The 16,710-nt window shown below is 39.2% G+C and overlaps 1 protein-coding gene across 1 annotated transcript in view; it reads right to left on the bottom strand.

The window, feature by feature from the left end:
* The window catches only part of LOC101411610 (guanine nucleotide-binding protein G(q) subunit alpha), a 308,556-nt gene that overhangs the window by 242,033 nt on the left and 49,813 nt on the right, over window positions 1-16,710 (bottom strand). The gene's annotated exons all lie outside the window — the stretch shown is intronic.

Below are 16,710 nucleotides of genomic sequence, written 5' to 3'. Positions count from 1 at the left end.
AAACTCCTAAAGTACAGGCACATCTAAATAACAACTGATACTACAAAATTTGTAATTACAATGACTGTTCGTTGTGGCATTACAATACCAAACAACAATAGCATGTAAAACTGAAGGGGTTCTAAGTTAATGCAGTAAGATCTTCCCATTGTTGAGAGAAGATACAGTGATTGGAATATAGGAATTAAACATTTTTTTAAATCCTGCTACCCCCAAAACAATAGGTTGTAAGCAAACTATGATAGAAACATGTTAAATGTCAGTAAACAGATTAATGTAAATAAACCAAAAAATGCCATTAATCCAAAAGAAGGAAATAAAAGAGGAAAAAAAAACTGAAGAATGGGACAAATAGAAAATAAATTACAAGACGATAGTCTTAAACCTACCATCTCAATAATGACCTTAAATGCAAATTGGCTTAAACATTCCCAAGTAAATGGCACAAGACTGTCAGAATGGCCAAAAAAGCAAGACTCATACGCTGTTTACAAGAAACACTTGAAATACAAAGATACAAAGAAGAAAAGGATGGAAAAATACATGTCATGCTAGCACTAGTCAAATGAAAACGAGAGTGTGAGGCAGGTTAGTAAAAGGAAAGGGTAGATGATTGGGACCCGGCAGAGAACATGGCCTTGAGACCCCTCCGGAAACCCCCTTCTAGTAAGAACAAATGGAAAGACCCCCCCGAGGCCCTGGCCACGAGGTTCCGTTTGGAACTCTACTCATGGCCAGGGGAACCCCGGATAACTCCACACAGGCCTCCCCATTGGCCCCTGAGAGCTAACAGGTGGGGCAACCAATCAGAACAGCCAACAGCCGGGGTCGCTCCCCAGCATTAGGAAAGGGAAAAGGAAAGACTTTAAAAAGGGCCCCTGACTTGGGGCCCCACATGTGCGTCTCATCCAGGGGCACGTCCGCACCCAGGTCTTGGGGTTGCGTGCTTACCTCTTTTCTCATTTCTTAATAAACTCTTTACTCCCTTGCCTACCCTATGGCATGTCCTTAAATTCTTTTACGCAACAAAGCCAAGAACTTAGAAGCCCAACCCAGGGCATTCCGCTAGCAAGTGGATATATTAACATAAGATAAAGTAGATTTAAAGCAAATAGTATTTTCAGGAATACAGAAGATCATTCGTAATGGTAAAAGAACAGAATACTAAATGTTTATGTACCTAATAAAAGAGTTTCAAAATGTAAGAAACAAATAATGATAGAAATGTAGAGAGACATAGAAAAATCCACAATCATACTCAAAAATGTCAATATCCCTTTCTCAATATTGATAGAAATAGATAAAAAATCATCAAGGGTATAAAAGACTTGAACAACACTACTAACCAAATCAAACTGACATTTTTTTAAATACAGTTCTTTTTGTTTTTAAAGATATATTCATTCCTCCTCCCCCCTCTGGCCCCACTGTTTTGCACTTGCTGTCTGCTTTCTGTGTCTGTTCACTGTGTGTGTGTTCTTCTGTGTCTCCTTGTATTCTCTTTAGGCAGCAACAGGAACCAATTCTGGGACCTTCCAGAGTGGGAGAGAGATGGTGAGTCTCTTGCGTCACCTCAGCAATCTGGTCTGCTGCATCTCTTATTATCTCTTCTATGTGTTTCTTTTTGTTGCCTCATCTTGCTGTGTCAGCTCTGAGTGGGTCGGGTCTCCACTCAGGCCCGCTTGCCTTCACAAGGAGGCCCCAGGAATGAAACCCTGGACCTCCTGTATGGTAGATGGAAGCCCAATCACTTGAGTCACATCCACTTCCCTCTAATTGACATTTACAGAATACTTCTCCCAAGCACAATGGAATAAACATTCTTTTCAAGTGCACACAAACAGTTACCAAATTAGACTATATTCTACATTATAAAACCAGTTTCACAGAAGCTGACTTGGCCCAATGGATAAGGTGTCCGCCTACCACATGGGAGGTCTGCAGTTCAAGCCCCAGGCCTCCTTGACCCGTGTAGAGCTGGCCCATGCGCAGTGGTGATGTGCGCAAGGAGTGTCATGCCACACAGGGGTGTCCCCCACGTAGGGGAGCCCCAAGCGCAAGGAGTGCGCACCGTAAGGAGAGCCATTCAGCGCAAAAGAAAGTTCAGCCTGCCCAAGAATGGCGCCACACACAGGGAGAGCTGACACAACAAGATGACGCAACAAAAAGAAACACAAATTCCCAGTGCCGCTGATAAGGATAGCAGTGGTCACAGAAGAACACACAGTGAATGGACACAGAGAGCAGACAACTGGGGGGGGGGGGGGAGGGGAGAGAAATAAAAAATAAAATAAAACCAGTTTTATTAAACTTAAAAAGATTCAAATCATACAAAATGTTATCTAATCACAATAGAATTAAAATGAATTAAAGAAAGATATATAGAAAAATCCCCAAATATGTACAAACTAAAAAACACACTTCTAAATCACATGTAAGATAACAAAAAATAGGAAAATTAAAATATAATAGGAACTGAATAATAATGAAAACAGAACAAAGCAGTATGTAGAGAGAAATCAGCAAACTAGGAATAGAAGGGAACTTCCTCAATCTGATAAATAGTATCTCTGAAAAACCTACAGTTCTCATATTTACTGGTTAAAAACTGAATGCTTTCACCCTGTTATTTAGAACAAGAGAAAGATGTTCACTCTTACCACTTCTATTAACCCTGAACTAGAAGTATTAGCCAATGCAATGAAGTAGGAAAAAAATAAAAGGCATCCAGATTGAAAAGGAAAAAGTCTTTATTCACGGAAGACATGATCATCTGTATGCAAATCTAAAGAACTCTTTAAAAATCTAATAAAATGAATGCATTTAACAAGATTGTAGGATAAAAGACCAATATTCAAAAATTAATCCTATTTCTATATACTTGCAACAAACAATCAAAAATTAAACTTTTAAAAGTTGTTTACAATAGCATCAAAACTGTGAAATAGTTAGGGATAAATGATTACAGATATGCACAAGCTGTACAAAATATTTCTGAGAGAAATGAAAGAAAATCTCCATAAACAGAAAGATACATTGTGTTCATGGGGAGAACGACCAAGTATTAAAATGTCAGTTCTTCCAGTATTGATCTACAGAGATAACTCAATCCCTATTAAAATCCCTGAGGACCCTTTTGTGGAAATGAACAAGGGGATTCTAAAACTCATATGGAAATGCTCTCAAGTCAAAGCAACTTTGAAAAATAACAACAAATGAGGAAGCTAACATTATCTGGTTTTTAAATTTCTTAAAAAGTTACATTAATTAAGTGTGGTATTGGCATCAAGATAAACAAATAGATCAATGGAATAAAGAGTACAGAAATGGACATATTATATATATATATATTCATACACACACACACAACTGATTAGTGACAAAGATGCAAAGGCAATTAAATGGAGAAAAGAGTATTTTCAACAAATGGCTGTTTGTTGAACAATTGGATATACATATGTACAAAACCTTAATCCATATTTCACACCATCTACAAGAATTAACAAAATATTTTCTCCTATGTCTTCTTCTAGAAGTTTTATAATTTTAGGTTTTATATTGAATCTAGAAGAAAACTTTTGTGATCTTGGGTCAGAAAACAATTTCTTAGAAATAACGAATAGAAAAAGTAATAAATGGCATTTCATCAAAATTTAAAACTTCTGCTTTTCAAAAGACAAGCCACAGACAGGGAGACATTATTTGCAGAGCATACACCTGGACTTGTACCTGGAAAAGATTAAGAACTCTCAAAACTCAATTAAGAAAATAAGTTATCCAAGAGGGGTAATAGGCAAAAGCTTTGGACATGTTACCATATAAGATAAATGGATGGCAAATAAGCACATGGGGGGGAAGCTCCAAAACCTAGTCACTAGGGAAATGCATATTAAAACCACTTCACACCTATTAAAATGACAAAAGTTGAAAGGACTGATCATACCAAGTGTAGCAATGGGAACTCCCATAAACTGCAACTGGGAGTGGAAAACATTAAACCACTTTGGAAAACAGTTTGGCAGTTTCTTAAAAAATTACACCATGCATTCCAGTCATTCTACTCTTAGGTATTTACCCAAGAGGGAAAAAAGAATGCTCAGACAGCTTCACTTGTGGTAGCCAAAAACAATACAAATATGCAGCAACAGGTGAACAGATAAAGAAAATGTGGTATGTCCATACAGTGCAAAAAGAAACCAACTATTTATACCCACAAAAACATGGATGAATCTCAAAATATTTTTACTGAGTGAAAAGAGGCCAGACAAAAGAGGACACACTGCATGATTCCATATTTATGAAACTCTACTAAGTAGAAAATTAGTCTAGAGTTAGAGAAATTAGATCAGCGGTTACCCCAGGGGGCACAGGAACTGGGCAGAAGGGATTATAAAGTGGTTCCAGGAAACTTTTCGGTTTGGTGAATATGTTCATGATCTTGATGGTGGTGATGGTTTCATAAATGTATATGGAAGATAAAACTTATCAAATTCTACATTTTAAATGTGTACGATTACTGTATATCAATTATATCTCAATAAAGTTCTTTTTAAAAAAAGTTATAACAAACTCTAAGGGCCTAAGTTAAAATAAAAGAAAAACTTTTCATGCAATTAAGGATCTCACAGCTTTACTGAATCAGGTAGCACCCAATTCAGAGAGTAGAAGAAGCTGGGTGGGGGGTGGAGGGAAGCTCACAAAGGGCTAAGGCAGGAGCATGTGAGAAAATGTTCTGATTAGCTGACATTAAGTTTCCATTTTACTTGGGGGGGGGGCCTCTTAAAAAGTGAGGAGCAGATACACAATTGATTAGTATGTTAGGCTTGTCTATTCTGATAAACTATCTCTACTAGACCTAAACCAGTTTTATCATCATATGTTGTTTATCTGAAGTTCCAAAGATGCCTTCCATTTTCTGGGAAAGCCCCTGCGGGACAATTGCTTTTTCTTCTGGAAAAGCCCTTGTGAGAAAGGGATCTTATTCCTGTCCACACCCAATGCCAATGGCCATTTTATTTTACTTAGTTACATTTTACTGGAATATTACTACATATAAGCCAAATATTTTACTTTGTTTTTCTTTATAAGGAGATTTCACTAAGCTGAAAAGCATACTTTAAACATTTTAATGGTAATTATGATTCCTCAAAGAAATAAAATTTATTTTCCTTAGGCTTGTTTTACGGCAATAATGCCTAACTGCAGCAGAGGCACTGAATCATATTACTATGCAAAACTTCACCCATGGGAAAGCAAATAGTACATTAATAAATATTAAGGCAAAGTTTACTCATCATAAAGTCAGGAAATTCAAAGCTAAGATGCCCATTAAGGGTAAGAGCTAATGAATTTGTAAAAAACAAAGATATTCAGTCTGTGACTACCAAAATACTTCTTGAAATTTCAGTTTTAGCAATCTTTAGTCTGCAGATCCCACCATCCTCCAACACACTCTGCAGGTTCTCTCTCACCTCCCTTTCCATGCTACCTGCCTTGTCCACCAACTCTGATTCCTGCTGCAGGTCCTTCATTGGTCTGGTTTGGTTGGTCCATCAGCTACCACTTTCATCCCACTTCCTCAGTTTCTTCCAAGCTCTTTACTCCTCATCATTCTCCCCATGGGCTTTTCTTTTTCATTTCCTTTTTATTATTCTATTATTGCACTTGCTTTTCAAAACTTTCACCTTCATGGGAAATCTAAAGAAGGTGAGCAACCTTTATTATTATTATTTTTTTTTTAACTGAGTACCTCTTAAGAAAGGATGCAAGATAGGTGATGCAGAGTGAGAAGTTGTCTCAGTCCCTGGCACACTGACAGCTCAGATACTTCAACAACAGCTTCTCGGGCTAAATAGAAGGTTTCTATTCCCTACATCATCCGACCATGTTCACGCCACATCACCAAAGGCCTGGGCTCCCAGGCAACAGTTTTCTATAATTTAGTATCACCCATTCAGCCACCTGCTACACTTAGACTAAGCTGTTCATCAAAACCTGGGTCCCCTGCCTTGGTGGCAGGTCTCCATTTCAGCCTTCTCCCTTCTCAAAGGGAGTTCCCCTTCTTGCCCCATCTTTGCTACATACCTGAGGTGTGGACAATCTAAATCATCAAAGCAGTTTTAACAAGTTGAATTTTAAAAAGCAAAGGCTTCTCAAGTCCTTCTCTCCAAGAAAGTCCCTGGTCCCTATATAGATTAGCTCTCGGCCTCTCCAATTCCTGCCAGGGATAGAGAAGTGATGAAGTTTTGCTGGACCCAAAATGTGCCCAGAGGGAGAAGCTGACCTGAAATGTGATGCAGTCTCATGAGAGGCCTCTGCTGATCAATGGGGAGCTCTGGGGCTGGGCTCTCCCTTCAGAGTCGTCCCAAATTGGGACAAAGGGACTGAGCCTTTATATTGCGGGGTATGGGCTGTTCCTGGGAAAAGGGTGTAACTTTGGACAAGCAGCTCCCTTCAAGCAATTCTCTGAGAGGGACTTATTTAGGTCTGATAGTAGACAGTGGGGAAGGAAATAAGAGCCTCAGGGGATGCTGGGGAAAAGAGTTTCTGGGCTGCACCCTACAGCATTCACTACTTCTACCCAAAGAAATTCTAATACTAGAAGATACTATTCAAGTATCCTTAAATTCCACAGATGCACACTTGACCAAGAAAAAGAGCCTGCTGCAACTTTCTATTTGTGTATTTCCTGTACTTGAGCTGTCTTAACTATTGGAAACACTTCTATTCAAGGACCAGTACTGGAGTATATGGACTTGTACTGCAAAATATTTTAAAGGTCGTATGATGTTCACATATACTAAGATATCTAAACAACTCAAATGTCATCAACTGATGAATGGGTATATGAAATGTGGTATAGTCTAATGATGGAACAGTATTCAGCCATAAAAAAGAATGATGTTCTGATACATGCTAAAACATCAATAACCTTTAGAAACATTATGACAAGTAAAAGAAGAAGCACAAAAGGCCACATATATTTTAAGAGTCCATGAATATGAAATGTCCAGAAAACATAAATCCATAAGGCACAAAAAGAGTACTAGTGGTTGTCAGGGGTTGCGTGAAGGTGGAACTCTGGACCACCTACTAAGAAGTATGGGGGTATCTTTTTGGGGGTGATGGAAATATTCTGGAATTAAATAGTGGTGATGGTTGCAGAACACAGCGAATATACTAAAAAACCAATGACTTGCACACCGTGAAATGGTGAATTTTATGTTGTGTGAATTACAACTCAATTAAAAAAAGGTATCTCAAGAGCTGAGGCTGTAGAAAGGCAGAAACAAAGACACCAAGGATGCTATTTGCCAGCTATAAAGAATTTTAGAGTCACTTCAGATAAAATAAAATCCCGATGGGCTAAATGAACCACTAAATTCAAAAGATGCATTATTTTCCTCTTTTCTCTGGAGAAAAAATAAGAACTAAAGATTTCCTTTAAGTGTTTTCCAATTTTTATACAAATGATAATAAAGGTTATCAAGATGCCTAAGTGTTCATTTTCCATACCATTTCCTCCCTTTTGGACTCTGAAGTCTATCTGGAAGAACCTAATGCAAGAGCAAAGGAAAGAAAGTCATTTAAATTAGGCTATTAGACAAGGCAGTAGCATTCAATGTATTAAATGTATTTCCCAGACACTAGTTCAAATGCTTTCCATTTCCCAATCAACAGCATTGCTCTGTTCTAATAGATCTGACATCAGATATAATTGGCCTTCAATAACGTTTTATTCCAAATTAATCTTCATAAGCATACCAAACCAAAAGAAAGACACTGCTGTTTGCCACTAACAGGCCCGGCCTCTTAAAAGAGAGGACTAGAGCCAGCATTCCTCTGGGTGAGTAATTCCTAAGTGCAGGATTTTATGGGAAATCACCTCCCGTGGGCAAGTTTTATTCCACTCCCACAAAGCCTGGAGGAAGTGACATGGCAAGCACCTGCACCTAGAGCCTTCTCCCCAGCGATGCATGATTGCAGAGCACATGAGTTTCCTCCAAATAAAAATATTTTCAATGAATCATGGTAGGATGGCACTTTCTCCTTAAGGAAATTAAAGTGTGTTTAACTTTTTGAGGCTGGCCTTTGGTCTGCACATGTACTCCGGGTCTGTTATTTCTGAGATCTGAGCCACAGCGTAACTCCTTCATAAGGCAGCCAAACAGCCCATTCAATCTCAGCCCCTCAAATGCTCCCTTTGGCCTTGCCACCTGCAGGTGGGAAATACAACTGTGGCTCTCTTAATGACTTCACACTCCGGTGATTCCCTGTAATTTCCTCACACACCCAAATTACCATTCAGGGTCGTAAAGCAGCAATTTAAGAATTTCTGCTGACCTGAAAGTTTATGCAACGATTAAGGTTTCCAATTTAGACTCAAGAATTAGCTTGTTTACTGCCCAAGATCCTGCCTCCCTATACAATTAGTCTCATGCAATGGTTTAGTATTTCCCGATCCTGGAGATGTTAAACAGAAAGCCCTAAATGTCTGTGGGAGATGAAAAAATTAACTGAGAAGTGCAATCCGTCACTCGATGAAGAAGAAAAGTTGTGGAAGAGGGATTATGCCATAATACACTAAGTTTCCAATTTTACACAACAAAACAGTTTTCAGTGTCATTTCATTAACACTGGAAAGCATCCCAGCTTACTTTCTATCCATGTAACAGTGCAATCCTATGGATTTTCTAGGCAATCTAAAGGCACAGCATTCTTTTCTTCATGGGACATATACTGAGCACCTACTAAATGTAAGTGTTTTCTCAGCCTCAGTAGAATTGGGAAATTAGCACCCCTGTTTTCCAAACCACTGTCAAGATCTTCATGAGCGTCTAGACCACGCAAGGTTTGAGTTTTGTTATGGGAGCTGACGCAGTCACAAACCAGTCCTCTCTACTCTGCTCTAGCTGGGCTGTGTTTTGTCAACCCACATCATCTCTGCCCTCAACACAAGTGTCTTCCCCCGGTTTAATTTCCTACAGTTATCACAAAGCTCCCCAAGTGCACACACCAGTAATACAAGCACTTAGAGCCATAATCTAAACTCAGGTGTTGGCAGGGATTAGCCCTTCCCCAACTCTACTAACACACCCTTAAAAATATTACCTTTAAAAACACAGATTAGGGAAGCAGACTTGGGCCAGTGGATAGGGCGTCCGTCTACCATATGGGAGGTCCACAGTTCAAACCCTGGGCTTTCTTGACCTGTGTGGAGCTGGCCTATGCGCAATGCTGATGCGTGCAAGGAGTGCCCTGCCACGCAGGGCTGTCCCCTGCGTAGGGGAGCCCCACACGCAAGAAGTGCACCCCATAAGGAGAGCCACCCAGCGCGAAAGAAAGTGCAGCCTGCCCAAGAATGGTGCCGCAGACATGGAGAGCTGACACAGCAAGATGACATAACAAAGATAAACACAGATTCCAGGTGCCGCTGATAAGGATAGAAGCGGTCACAGAAGAACACATAGCGAATGGACACAGAGAGCAGACAATTGGGGAGGGGAGGGAAGAGGAGAGAAGTAAATAAATAAATAAATCTTTTTAAAAAAATCCACAGATTATGGTTTGGTTAAGAGGTTATACACACACAGCGGGAAAAGAAGTACATCACCTTTACTCTTTTTAGGGGAAAAAAAAGTGGTCATTCCACTTCCAGATACACCTAAATCTTACAGTAAATGTTTATGCATTCCTTAGAGCACTTGTATCCAAATCTCAGCAGAGAACGAAAAACACAAGAGGTGATCAATAATTCATTTTTAAACTTTGGGCCTAACAGTTTTGCCCCATTTCTAGAACAAGCAGGGTTTTCAGGGCTATCTCCCTAAATCTAGAACAGAGAATCTACTAAACGTGCTAGCTGAGATCTCACAATCAGCCCTTTACCCATGACTTTTCGTATTTCAATGGCTCCATCTTTGTCCAAAAGAACTTCTCTGCAGTGATGTAGATGTTCTTAATCTGCTCTTTAGTAACAACTACCTCCCTATACCTACTGAGCACTGGAAACATAGTATGAGTGAGGAAGGGAATTTTTAACTGAATTCTGCTTTAATTAATTTAAATGCACATTGCCCCATGTGGCTAATGGCCACTATATTGGACAGCACAGGTCCGGAGACAGGGTCCTGAAACAGGAGAGAGAGCACCATGGAAACAGATCTGGGTCCAAATCCCAGCTCTGCTATTTATTACCTATCAACTCTGAGCAAGCTATTTAAACTCTCTCACATTTCCCCAAGTGTAAAAGGGCTTCTTATTGGAAGAAATGTTAGGAAATTAAACATGGCGAAGTAAGTGAAGCCTCTTTTCAGTCTATGTTGGTTTCCCATTGATCAGAAGACAAAGATGCCTCCCCTGCAATTTATGCTCCTGAGTAGAAAACAACCAACCAACCAACCAACCACCCAAACTCTGGAAAAGTAGGATACCAAACTATACATAGTGGCTTGTTTCTAGAAAGTGGGGTTGAGAATTTTCCATTTCTATTTTATATACCTTTTAACTTTTTGAACATATTTTCTTATGTACAAATTTTACTTTGATTAAAAATAATAATAATTAAAGAGTGATACTCCAAAATTTTGGCTATCTCTTCTGGTACAACCAAGGCAGGGATGGTGGCAAAGGAGACACAACACTAGGGTGTTCTCAGTCCTTCGGACAGGAATATGGAATGAGCCATGAGTCTATCAGCCTCAGCCGTCAAGGCCAGCACCATATCCACCGAATGCCCAAGGCTCCTAAATGCAATGCCCTTAATTAGAATAACCAATTTAACACAGGTGCCTCCAAAGCTTGAGGCTCTCCTAATCCATCCCAGGCAAGGAGATGAGCCCTCCTGTGGTCACAGGCTAAATTATCATCAGGTCATTTTCTTTTATGAACATATCAGTAACAGTTATGGGTAAATGACATTCTCATACACTGTAAATTGAACATTTCTGGAAGGCATTTTGACTAAATGTGTACTTAAAAATGTCCATTACCTTTTGACCCTGTAATTACATTGCAGGACTTTGTCACAGAGGTGGAAAATATGATAATTAAGAAATGATGTCTCTATAGGAAGGATCACTCAACATTCTCAAAAGAGACTTGGTTAAATAAATTACTATATTCATAAAACGAAATACTATGCAACCCATAAAAATGATGCAGCTTTATTCTTACTGGAATAGAAAGATGTTCAAAATGTTATAAAATAGCATGCATAAGAGTACAACATTTAATAAATCAACCTATGTAACTTGAATATATATTTGTGTGTGTTTACCCATAAAAAAATGTTTAGGTGGACATAAACCAAAAGGTTATTAATGAATTTCTCTGGAGAATAGGAATTAAGATCATTTGTTTTCTGATTATTCATCTGTTACATTCTAAATTTTCTGCCTATAATACTTGTACAATATTAAATAATTAGGAAGAATAAATAAAAGGCCACTACTCTGTCAGTCAGTTTTACAGGTAAGTTCTGCCAAAACTATAAGGACCAGTTAATTCTTATACAATTTAAATCAAAAGTAGAGTGTGTGTGTGTGTGTCTCTCTCTCACACATATTTTCACAACACAGAACAGAAAAATTTTTAATTCATTTCATCAGGCTAGAATAAAATGCATGAAAAAAGTACTAAAGAGAATCTAATATATGAATATAAACATAAAATTGTAAGAAAAAATACCAAATTAAATTCAGTAGTCTATTATTGGAAAAACAGGGTTTATTCTAGTAACTCAAGAATACTTTGTTTTGCATCTATATCTAAATAAGTTATCACATAAATAAATCCAAGTTTAAAACTCAAATAATCTGAGAGAGATAAAGAGACTCTACTCTTGTTTTTAAATTGCTTCTATTAAACCAGGAATAGAAGGAACCATCTTTAATGTAATTTTTTTAGAAGTGTCTTCTTCAAACCTCAACAATAAAATATTAAGGGTATTCCCATTAAATGCAGGACCAAACTTAAGATGCCTATGATTGTGACCATCACTGAACCCTGAAATAAGAATTCTAGCCAAAATACTAAGAATTAAAATCAAAGGGAAAAACACTAGAAAGGAGACAAAAGTGTTATTATTTGGGATGGCGAAAGAGTTTTGCTTAAAAAAAAGACAAGCCAAACAACTAAAAATCTATTACATAAGTAAGAAAGTTAAGAAATAGTCCACAAATATTTATCAAGTATATACCATGGTAAATACTGAGGTGGGTCCTAAGGATAGAACAGTGAATAAAAACAGAGACCCAGGTCTCATTTTAGAGTCTTTTAGAGTTTATTAGGGAATAAAATTAAAACATATGTTTTTCATACTCCTTTTTATTCCCCCAAAGTAGGCAACATCAGTTACCATTTTCAGGCAATTCAGTTAATGGACTTCATAAGCCCACTTATAAATATACAAAAATCAACAGCTTGCTTATAATCAGCAGAAAAACAGTTACAAGATATAATTTAAGAACAGTCAAGACACTAGAGTAATCAAAGATAAAATATAAAATATCTAGAAATAAATTACAGGAAATGTGTAGGAATTACATCAATAAAAGTGCAAGATTTCACTAACTGAGGTTTAAAAAAAAAGAGAAGGCGTTTTTAAAAAAAGAAAGCTAGAGAAAGAAAGGCAAGACATACCACATTCCTGGATTGTATAAGTGTAAATTTTCCCCAAATTCATCTATATAATTAGCACAATCACATTCAAAATACCCATGGGATTTTTTTTAGAAGTTAACAGAATGATCCTAAATTTCATTTGAATAATAAATGTGTGAGAACAGCCAAGAATATTTCCTAAAGGAAACTGCTCTGAAAGAGAACCCATGATATCATCCATGCATTTTCAGACCCAAATGGGCTAGGAGCCTGGCTTACAGCAAAGCTCTCCCACCAGCGGATTCCCACCCAGGGCTGTGTGTGCAGCCCTCGAAGCTGGGGTGTATTTTTACATGCAGCCACTATGTGCCCTTATCTCTGTATAACCTCTCATTTCAGAGCCACTCCCACAAAAAAGGAGACCTCAGAAAGTCAGATACACACCGTGTGTGGTCAAGTGCTGTCAGCACAACGAATATAAATTCTTTAAGAAGGGTTCAAAAGTACACTAAGATTCAAGCTCAGTCTTGGATAGAAATGGAGGGAAGGGGACCCACTGAATGCATTTTCAGGGTCTTCATGTTCAAGACACAAGATTTCCAGGAAACACAAAAATTTAACAACTGATGAAAGTCTTTATTGGGCCATTATTTGAAAACAAGGTAAAATTTAATTTTCTCATATAAAAATGCTACAGATTTGGATTCCCATGAAAATCTGAGAGCCGAATCAATACTACCTAGTGGTAACACTAGCATCTCCCTTCATTTTTTTTCAATTCATTTTTATTTATTTCTCTCCCTTTCCCCCCTGTTGTCTGCTCTCAGTCCATTTGCTGTGTGTTCTTCTGCGTCCACTTGCATTATCTGGCGGCACTGGGAAACTGCGTCTCTTTTTGTTGCATCAACTTGCTGCATCAGCTCTGTGTGTGTGCAGCACCACCCCTGGGCACGCTGTTTTGTTTTTCTTTTTTTCAAGCGGGGCGGCTCTCCTTGTAGGGTGCACTCCTTGCACGTGGGGCACTTGTACACGGGGGTACCCCTGTGTGTTACAGTACTCCTTGCGTGCAGCAGCACTGCGTGTGGGCCAGCTTACCATACGGGTCAGGAGGTTCTGGGTATCGAACCCTGGACCCTCCTATGGTAAGCGGATGCTCTCTCAGGTGAGCCACGTCCGCTTCCCTCTCCTTCATTTTTAATGTTATTGTAGAATATAACCTATTTATCCACCCACTTCTCAACCCTTACATCCCCCAAATGCTTTCCAAGTCTATGAAAACTCAGCCTACATCAAGAATGAGAAGTTAAACATGCTTTATAGACTCAAGATAAAGAAACTCTAAGAGCCTGAAGAACTTGTCATGTGTAAGTGAGCTACAGCTGAGGCTGGGGCTGAGTTTTTAATTTCAAATAGGCACCTCCCCAACAACTCTCTCTCACACACACTTCAACATTTCCACAGCCATGAAGCGAGTAAGACTCAAAGTGTCATAAAGTGATGATCTTCTATCCCTGTGTGCAGTTAGCTGTATTCTGTTCTGAATCTGGAGGCAGACCCAAGCCTGACCAGACAGCTGTCCTTAACATTGTACTAGAGGGGCCAACAATAATAGCTAACACATGTGGTGCTTACCATGCGCCAGACACCGTTCCAAGGACTTTTTTTTTAAACCTAGGCCGTGCACTACTTTTTTTCACTCTTTATTATTTCTTTACTAGAGAAGTTGTGGGTTTACAGAACAACCATGCACAAAACACGGGATTTTATATACCACCCTATTATTAATAACTTGCATTGGGGTGGAACATTTGTTACAACTAATGATAGCACATTTTTATAACTGCACTATTACTAAATTCCACAGTTTAACTTAGGGTTCCCTGTGTAGTTCCACAGGTTTTTTTTGTTTTGTTTTAATTCTGTTACCATATATACAATCTAACATTTTTCTGAGGACTTTTTAAAAGGTACTTACTCATGTCATTTTTACAACACACCTTACGAGGCAGGCACTAGTGTCATCACCCACCCATTTATAGACAAGGAGATGTGACGCGCGCCCTCGCGTCACGAGGGCCACAGGTGTCACCAACGCCAGAACCCAGGGCTCTGCGCCAAGGTCTGTGCTTTCAGCTGCAGCACAGTGCAGGCCAGGGGGCAGTGCCATGCCTGCAGACGCAGGCTTCATCAACCTGTGCACACAACGTCAGCTACGAGGACCGTCAGTAATGATGAAACGTGCACGTGATGGTCGAACCTAAATTTCCTGCATAAGTTTTAATTAATACAAATTGTACAGCAAGGCTAATGGCCATCATTCCACTCGCCCCAATAATGATTCAAATAAAAATACTCAGGTAAATCCTTCCTGACCATCATTTCATGGTCTGAGATATTTCTGTACAATGTTTAGAATTACTCGAAATACAAAAAATCTAGCCTGAAAATAATAAAGTCCAACCATCATCTGAGAAATCATACCTCGGTATCAACCCACTATGAAAAACCCCTCTCTGAAATGATGGCACTGGTGTCCTCTACTGTTTCTGCACATATATCTTGTTTACCAAAACACGTTTCCTGCTGAGGCCATTCCAGAGAACCTTGCAAAATACTCTGTAAATGCAGAAACTCAACACAGAGTTGGAGACCTGGGATTCAGTGGAATAATCATTACAAATAAAATACTTTACTGCCACACATGCACACACACACAAAAAAAATCCAGAAACACTGAAGTCCTTTACATAAATCTTGTACAGCATTATATGATCACTGTGACAAGTGCCCACTGCTAGCAATTCCTCTAAATTTGCCACAGCCAACTTACATGAAGGCTTATTGGTCACCAGGAACTGAGATGAGTACTTTATTTGAACTGAGTCAGCTATACAACTGCCGGAAGAGAGTGGTCATATTATATAATCATTTCCATTTTACAGAGGAGGAAACTGAGGTCTAGAAAAATAAAGCTACTTACCCAAGATCCCATCACTACTAAATGATGGGGCTACAATTCTCTGCTTCCAGAGACAGGGCTTTCAACTGGCTGTCTCCCCAACTATTTCATACCTACCCTTCAACCCCCACTGGCTTAAATTTGACCAGCAGAAGGCTTTTACCTACAGCTTATTCCATTGACAGCCCCCAAATCTCATTTCCTAAACTGCAGGTTAGTGTAATGTTATCAGCCTTTTAATGAAGGGCAACAGAAAGAACAATCCTATAAAACTCTAGCTGTGATGAGGAAGAACTGTGCCTCTGTTTGGTGGTTTGTTTTCAAAGATATATTTTTATCCCCCCCGATTCCCCCCGTTGTCTGTTCTCTGTGTTTATTCGCTGTGTGTTCTTCTGTGTTTGCTTATATTCTCATTAGGCGGCTCCGGGAACCGATTCTAGGACCTTCCCAAGTGGGAGAGAGGTGATTACTCTCTTGAGCCACCTCAACTCCCAGTTCTGCTATGTCTTCTTATTTTCTCTCCTCTGTGTGTCTTGTTGCGTCATCTTGCTGCACCAGCTCTCCACATCAGCGGGCACTCCTGCACGGGGCGCCTTTCCCATACTGGGCAGCATTCCCACACAGGGCAGCACTCTTGTGCAGGGTGGCATTCCTGCGAGGGCCACCGTTCCACACTGTTCAGCTTGGTGCACGGGCCAGCTTACGTTCACCAGGAGGCCCCAGGCATTGAACCCTAGACCTCTTATATGGTAGACGGGAGCCCAGTTGGTTGAGTCATATCCATTTCCCTGTGGTTTGTTTTTAAGGACTACAAACTGTACAAGTGATAAGATTTACATGTTATGGGATTTGCTAGATAGTTCAACGCCCCATTTGCAGTCCACTGAAATGTTCATATATGTATGTATACATTTCATTTCATTCCAGTTCTATTTATTACAATTGTTTTGACTCTTCTTTTTTTGCCTACTTTGATTAATATTATGTTTTATTAAAATGATAGCATCCTTAATGCTTTGGGGACAAGACAGAAGTTAAATAAAGTGTCTTGGAGATTTTCAGCTCATTTCAACAATAAAGCAAAAGAACAACCGGGAGACAGGAGTTAAGAGTGCTAACCAGAGGCAAAAACTGGTGGCCCAGGGACT

This window comes from Dasypus novemcinctus, chromosome 8 (genome assembly GCF_030445035.2).
Source record: "Dasypus novemcinctus isolate mDasNov1 chromosome 8, mDasNov1.1.hap2, whole genome shotgun sequence".
NCBI classification, from domain to species: domain Eukaryota; kingdom Metazoa; phylum Chordata; class Mammalia; order Cingulata; family Dasypodidae; genus Dasypus; species Dasypus novemcinctus.
The sequence above is the reverse complement of the archived record's forward strand: the minus strand, read 5'-3'. Positions and strand labels throughout refer to the sequence as shown.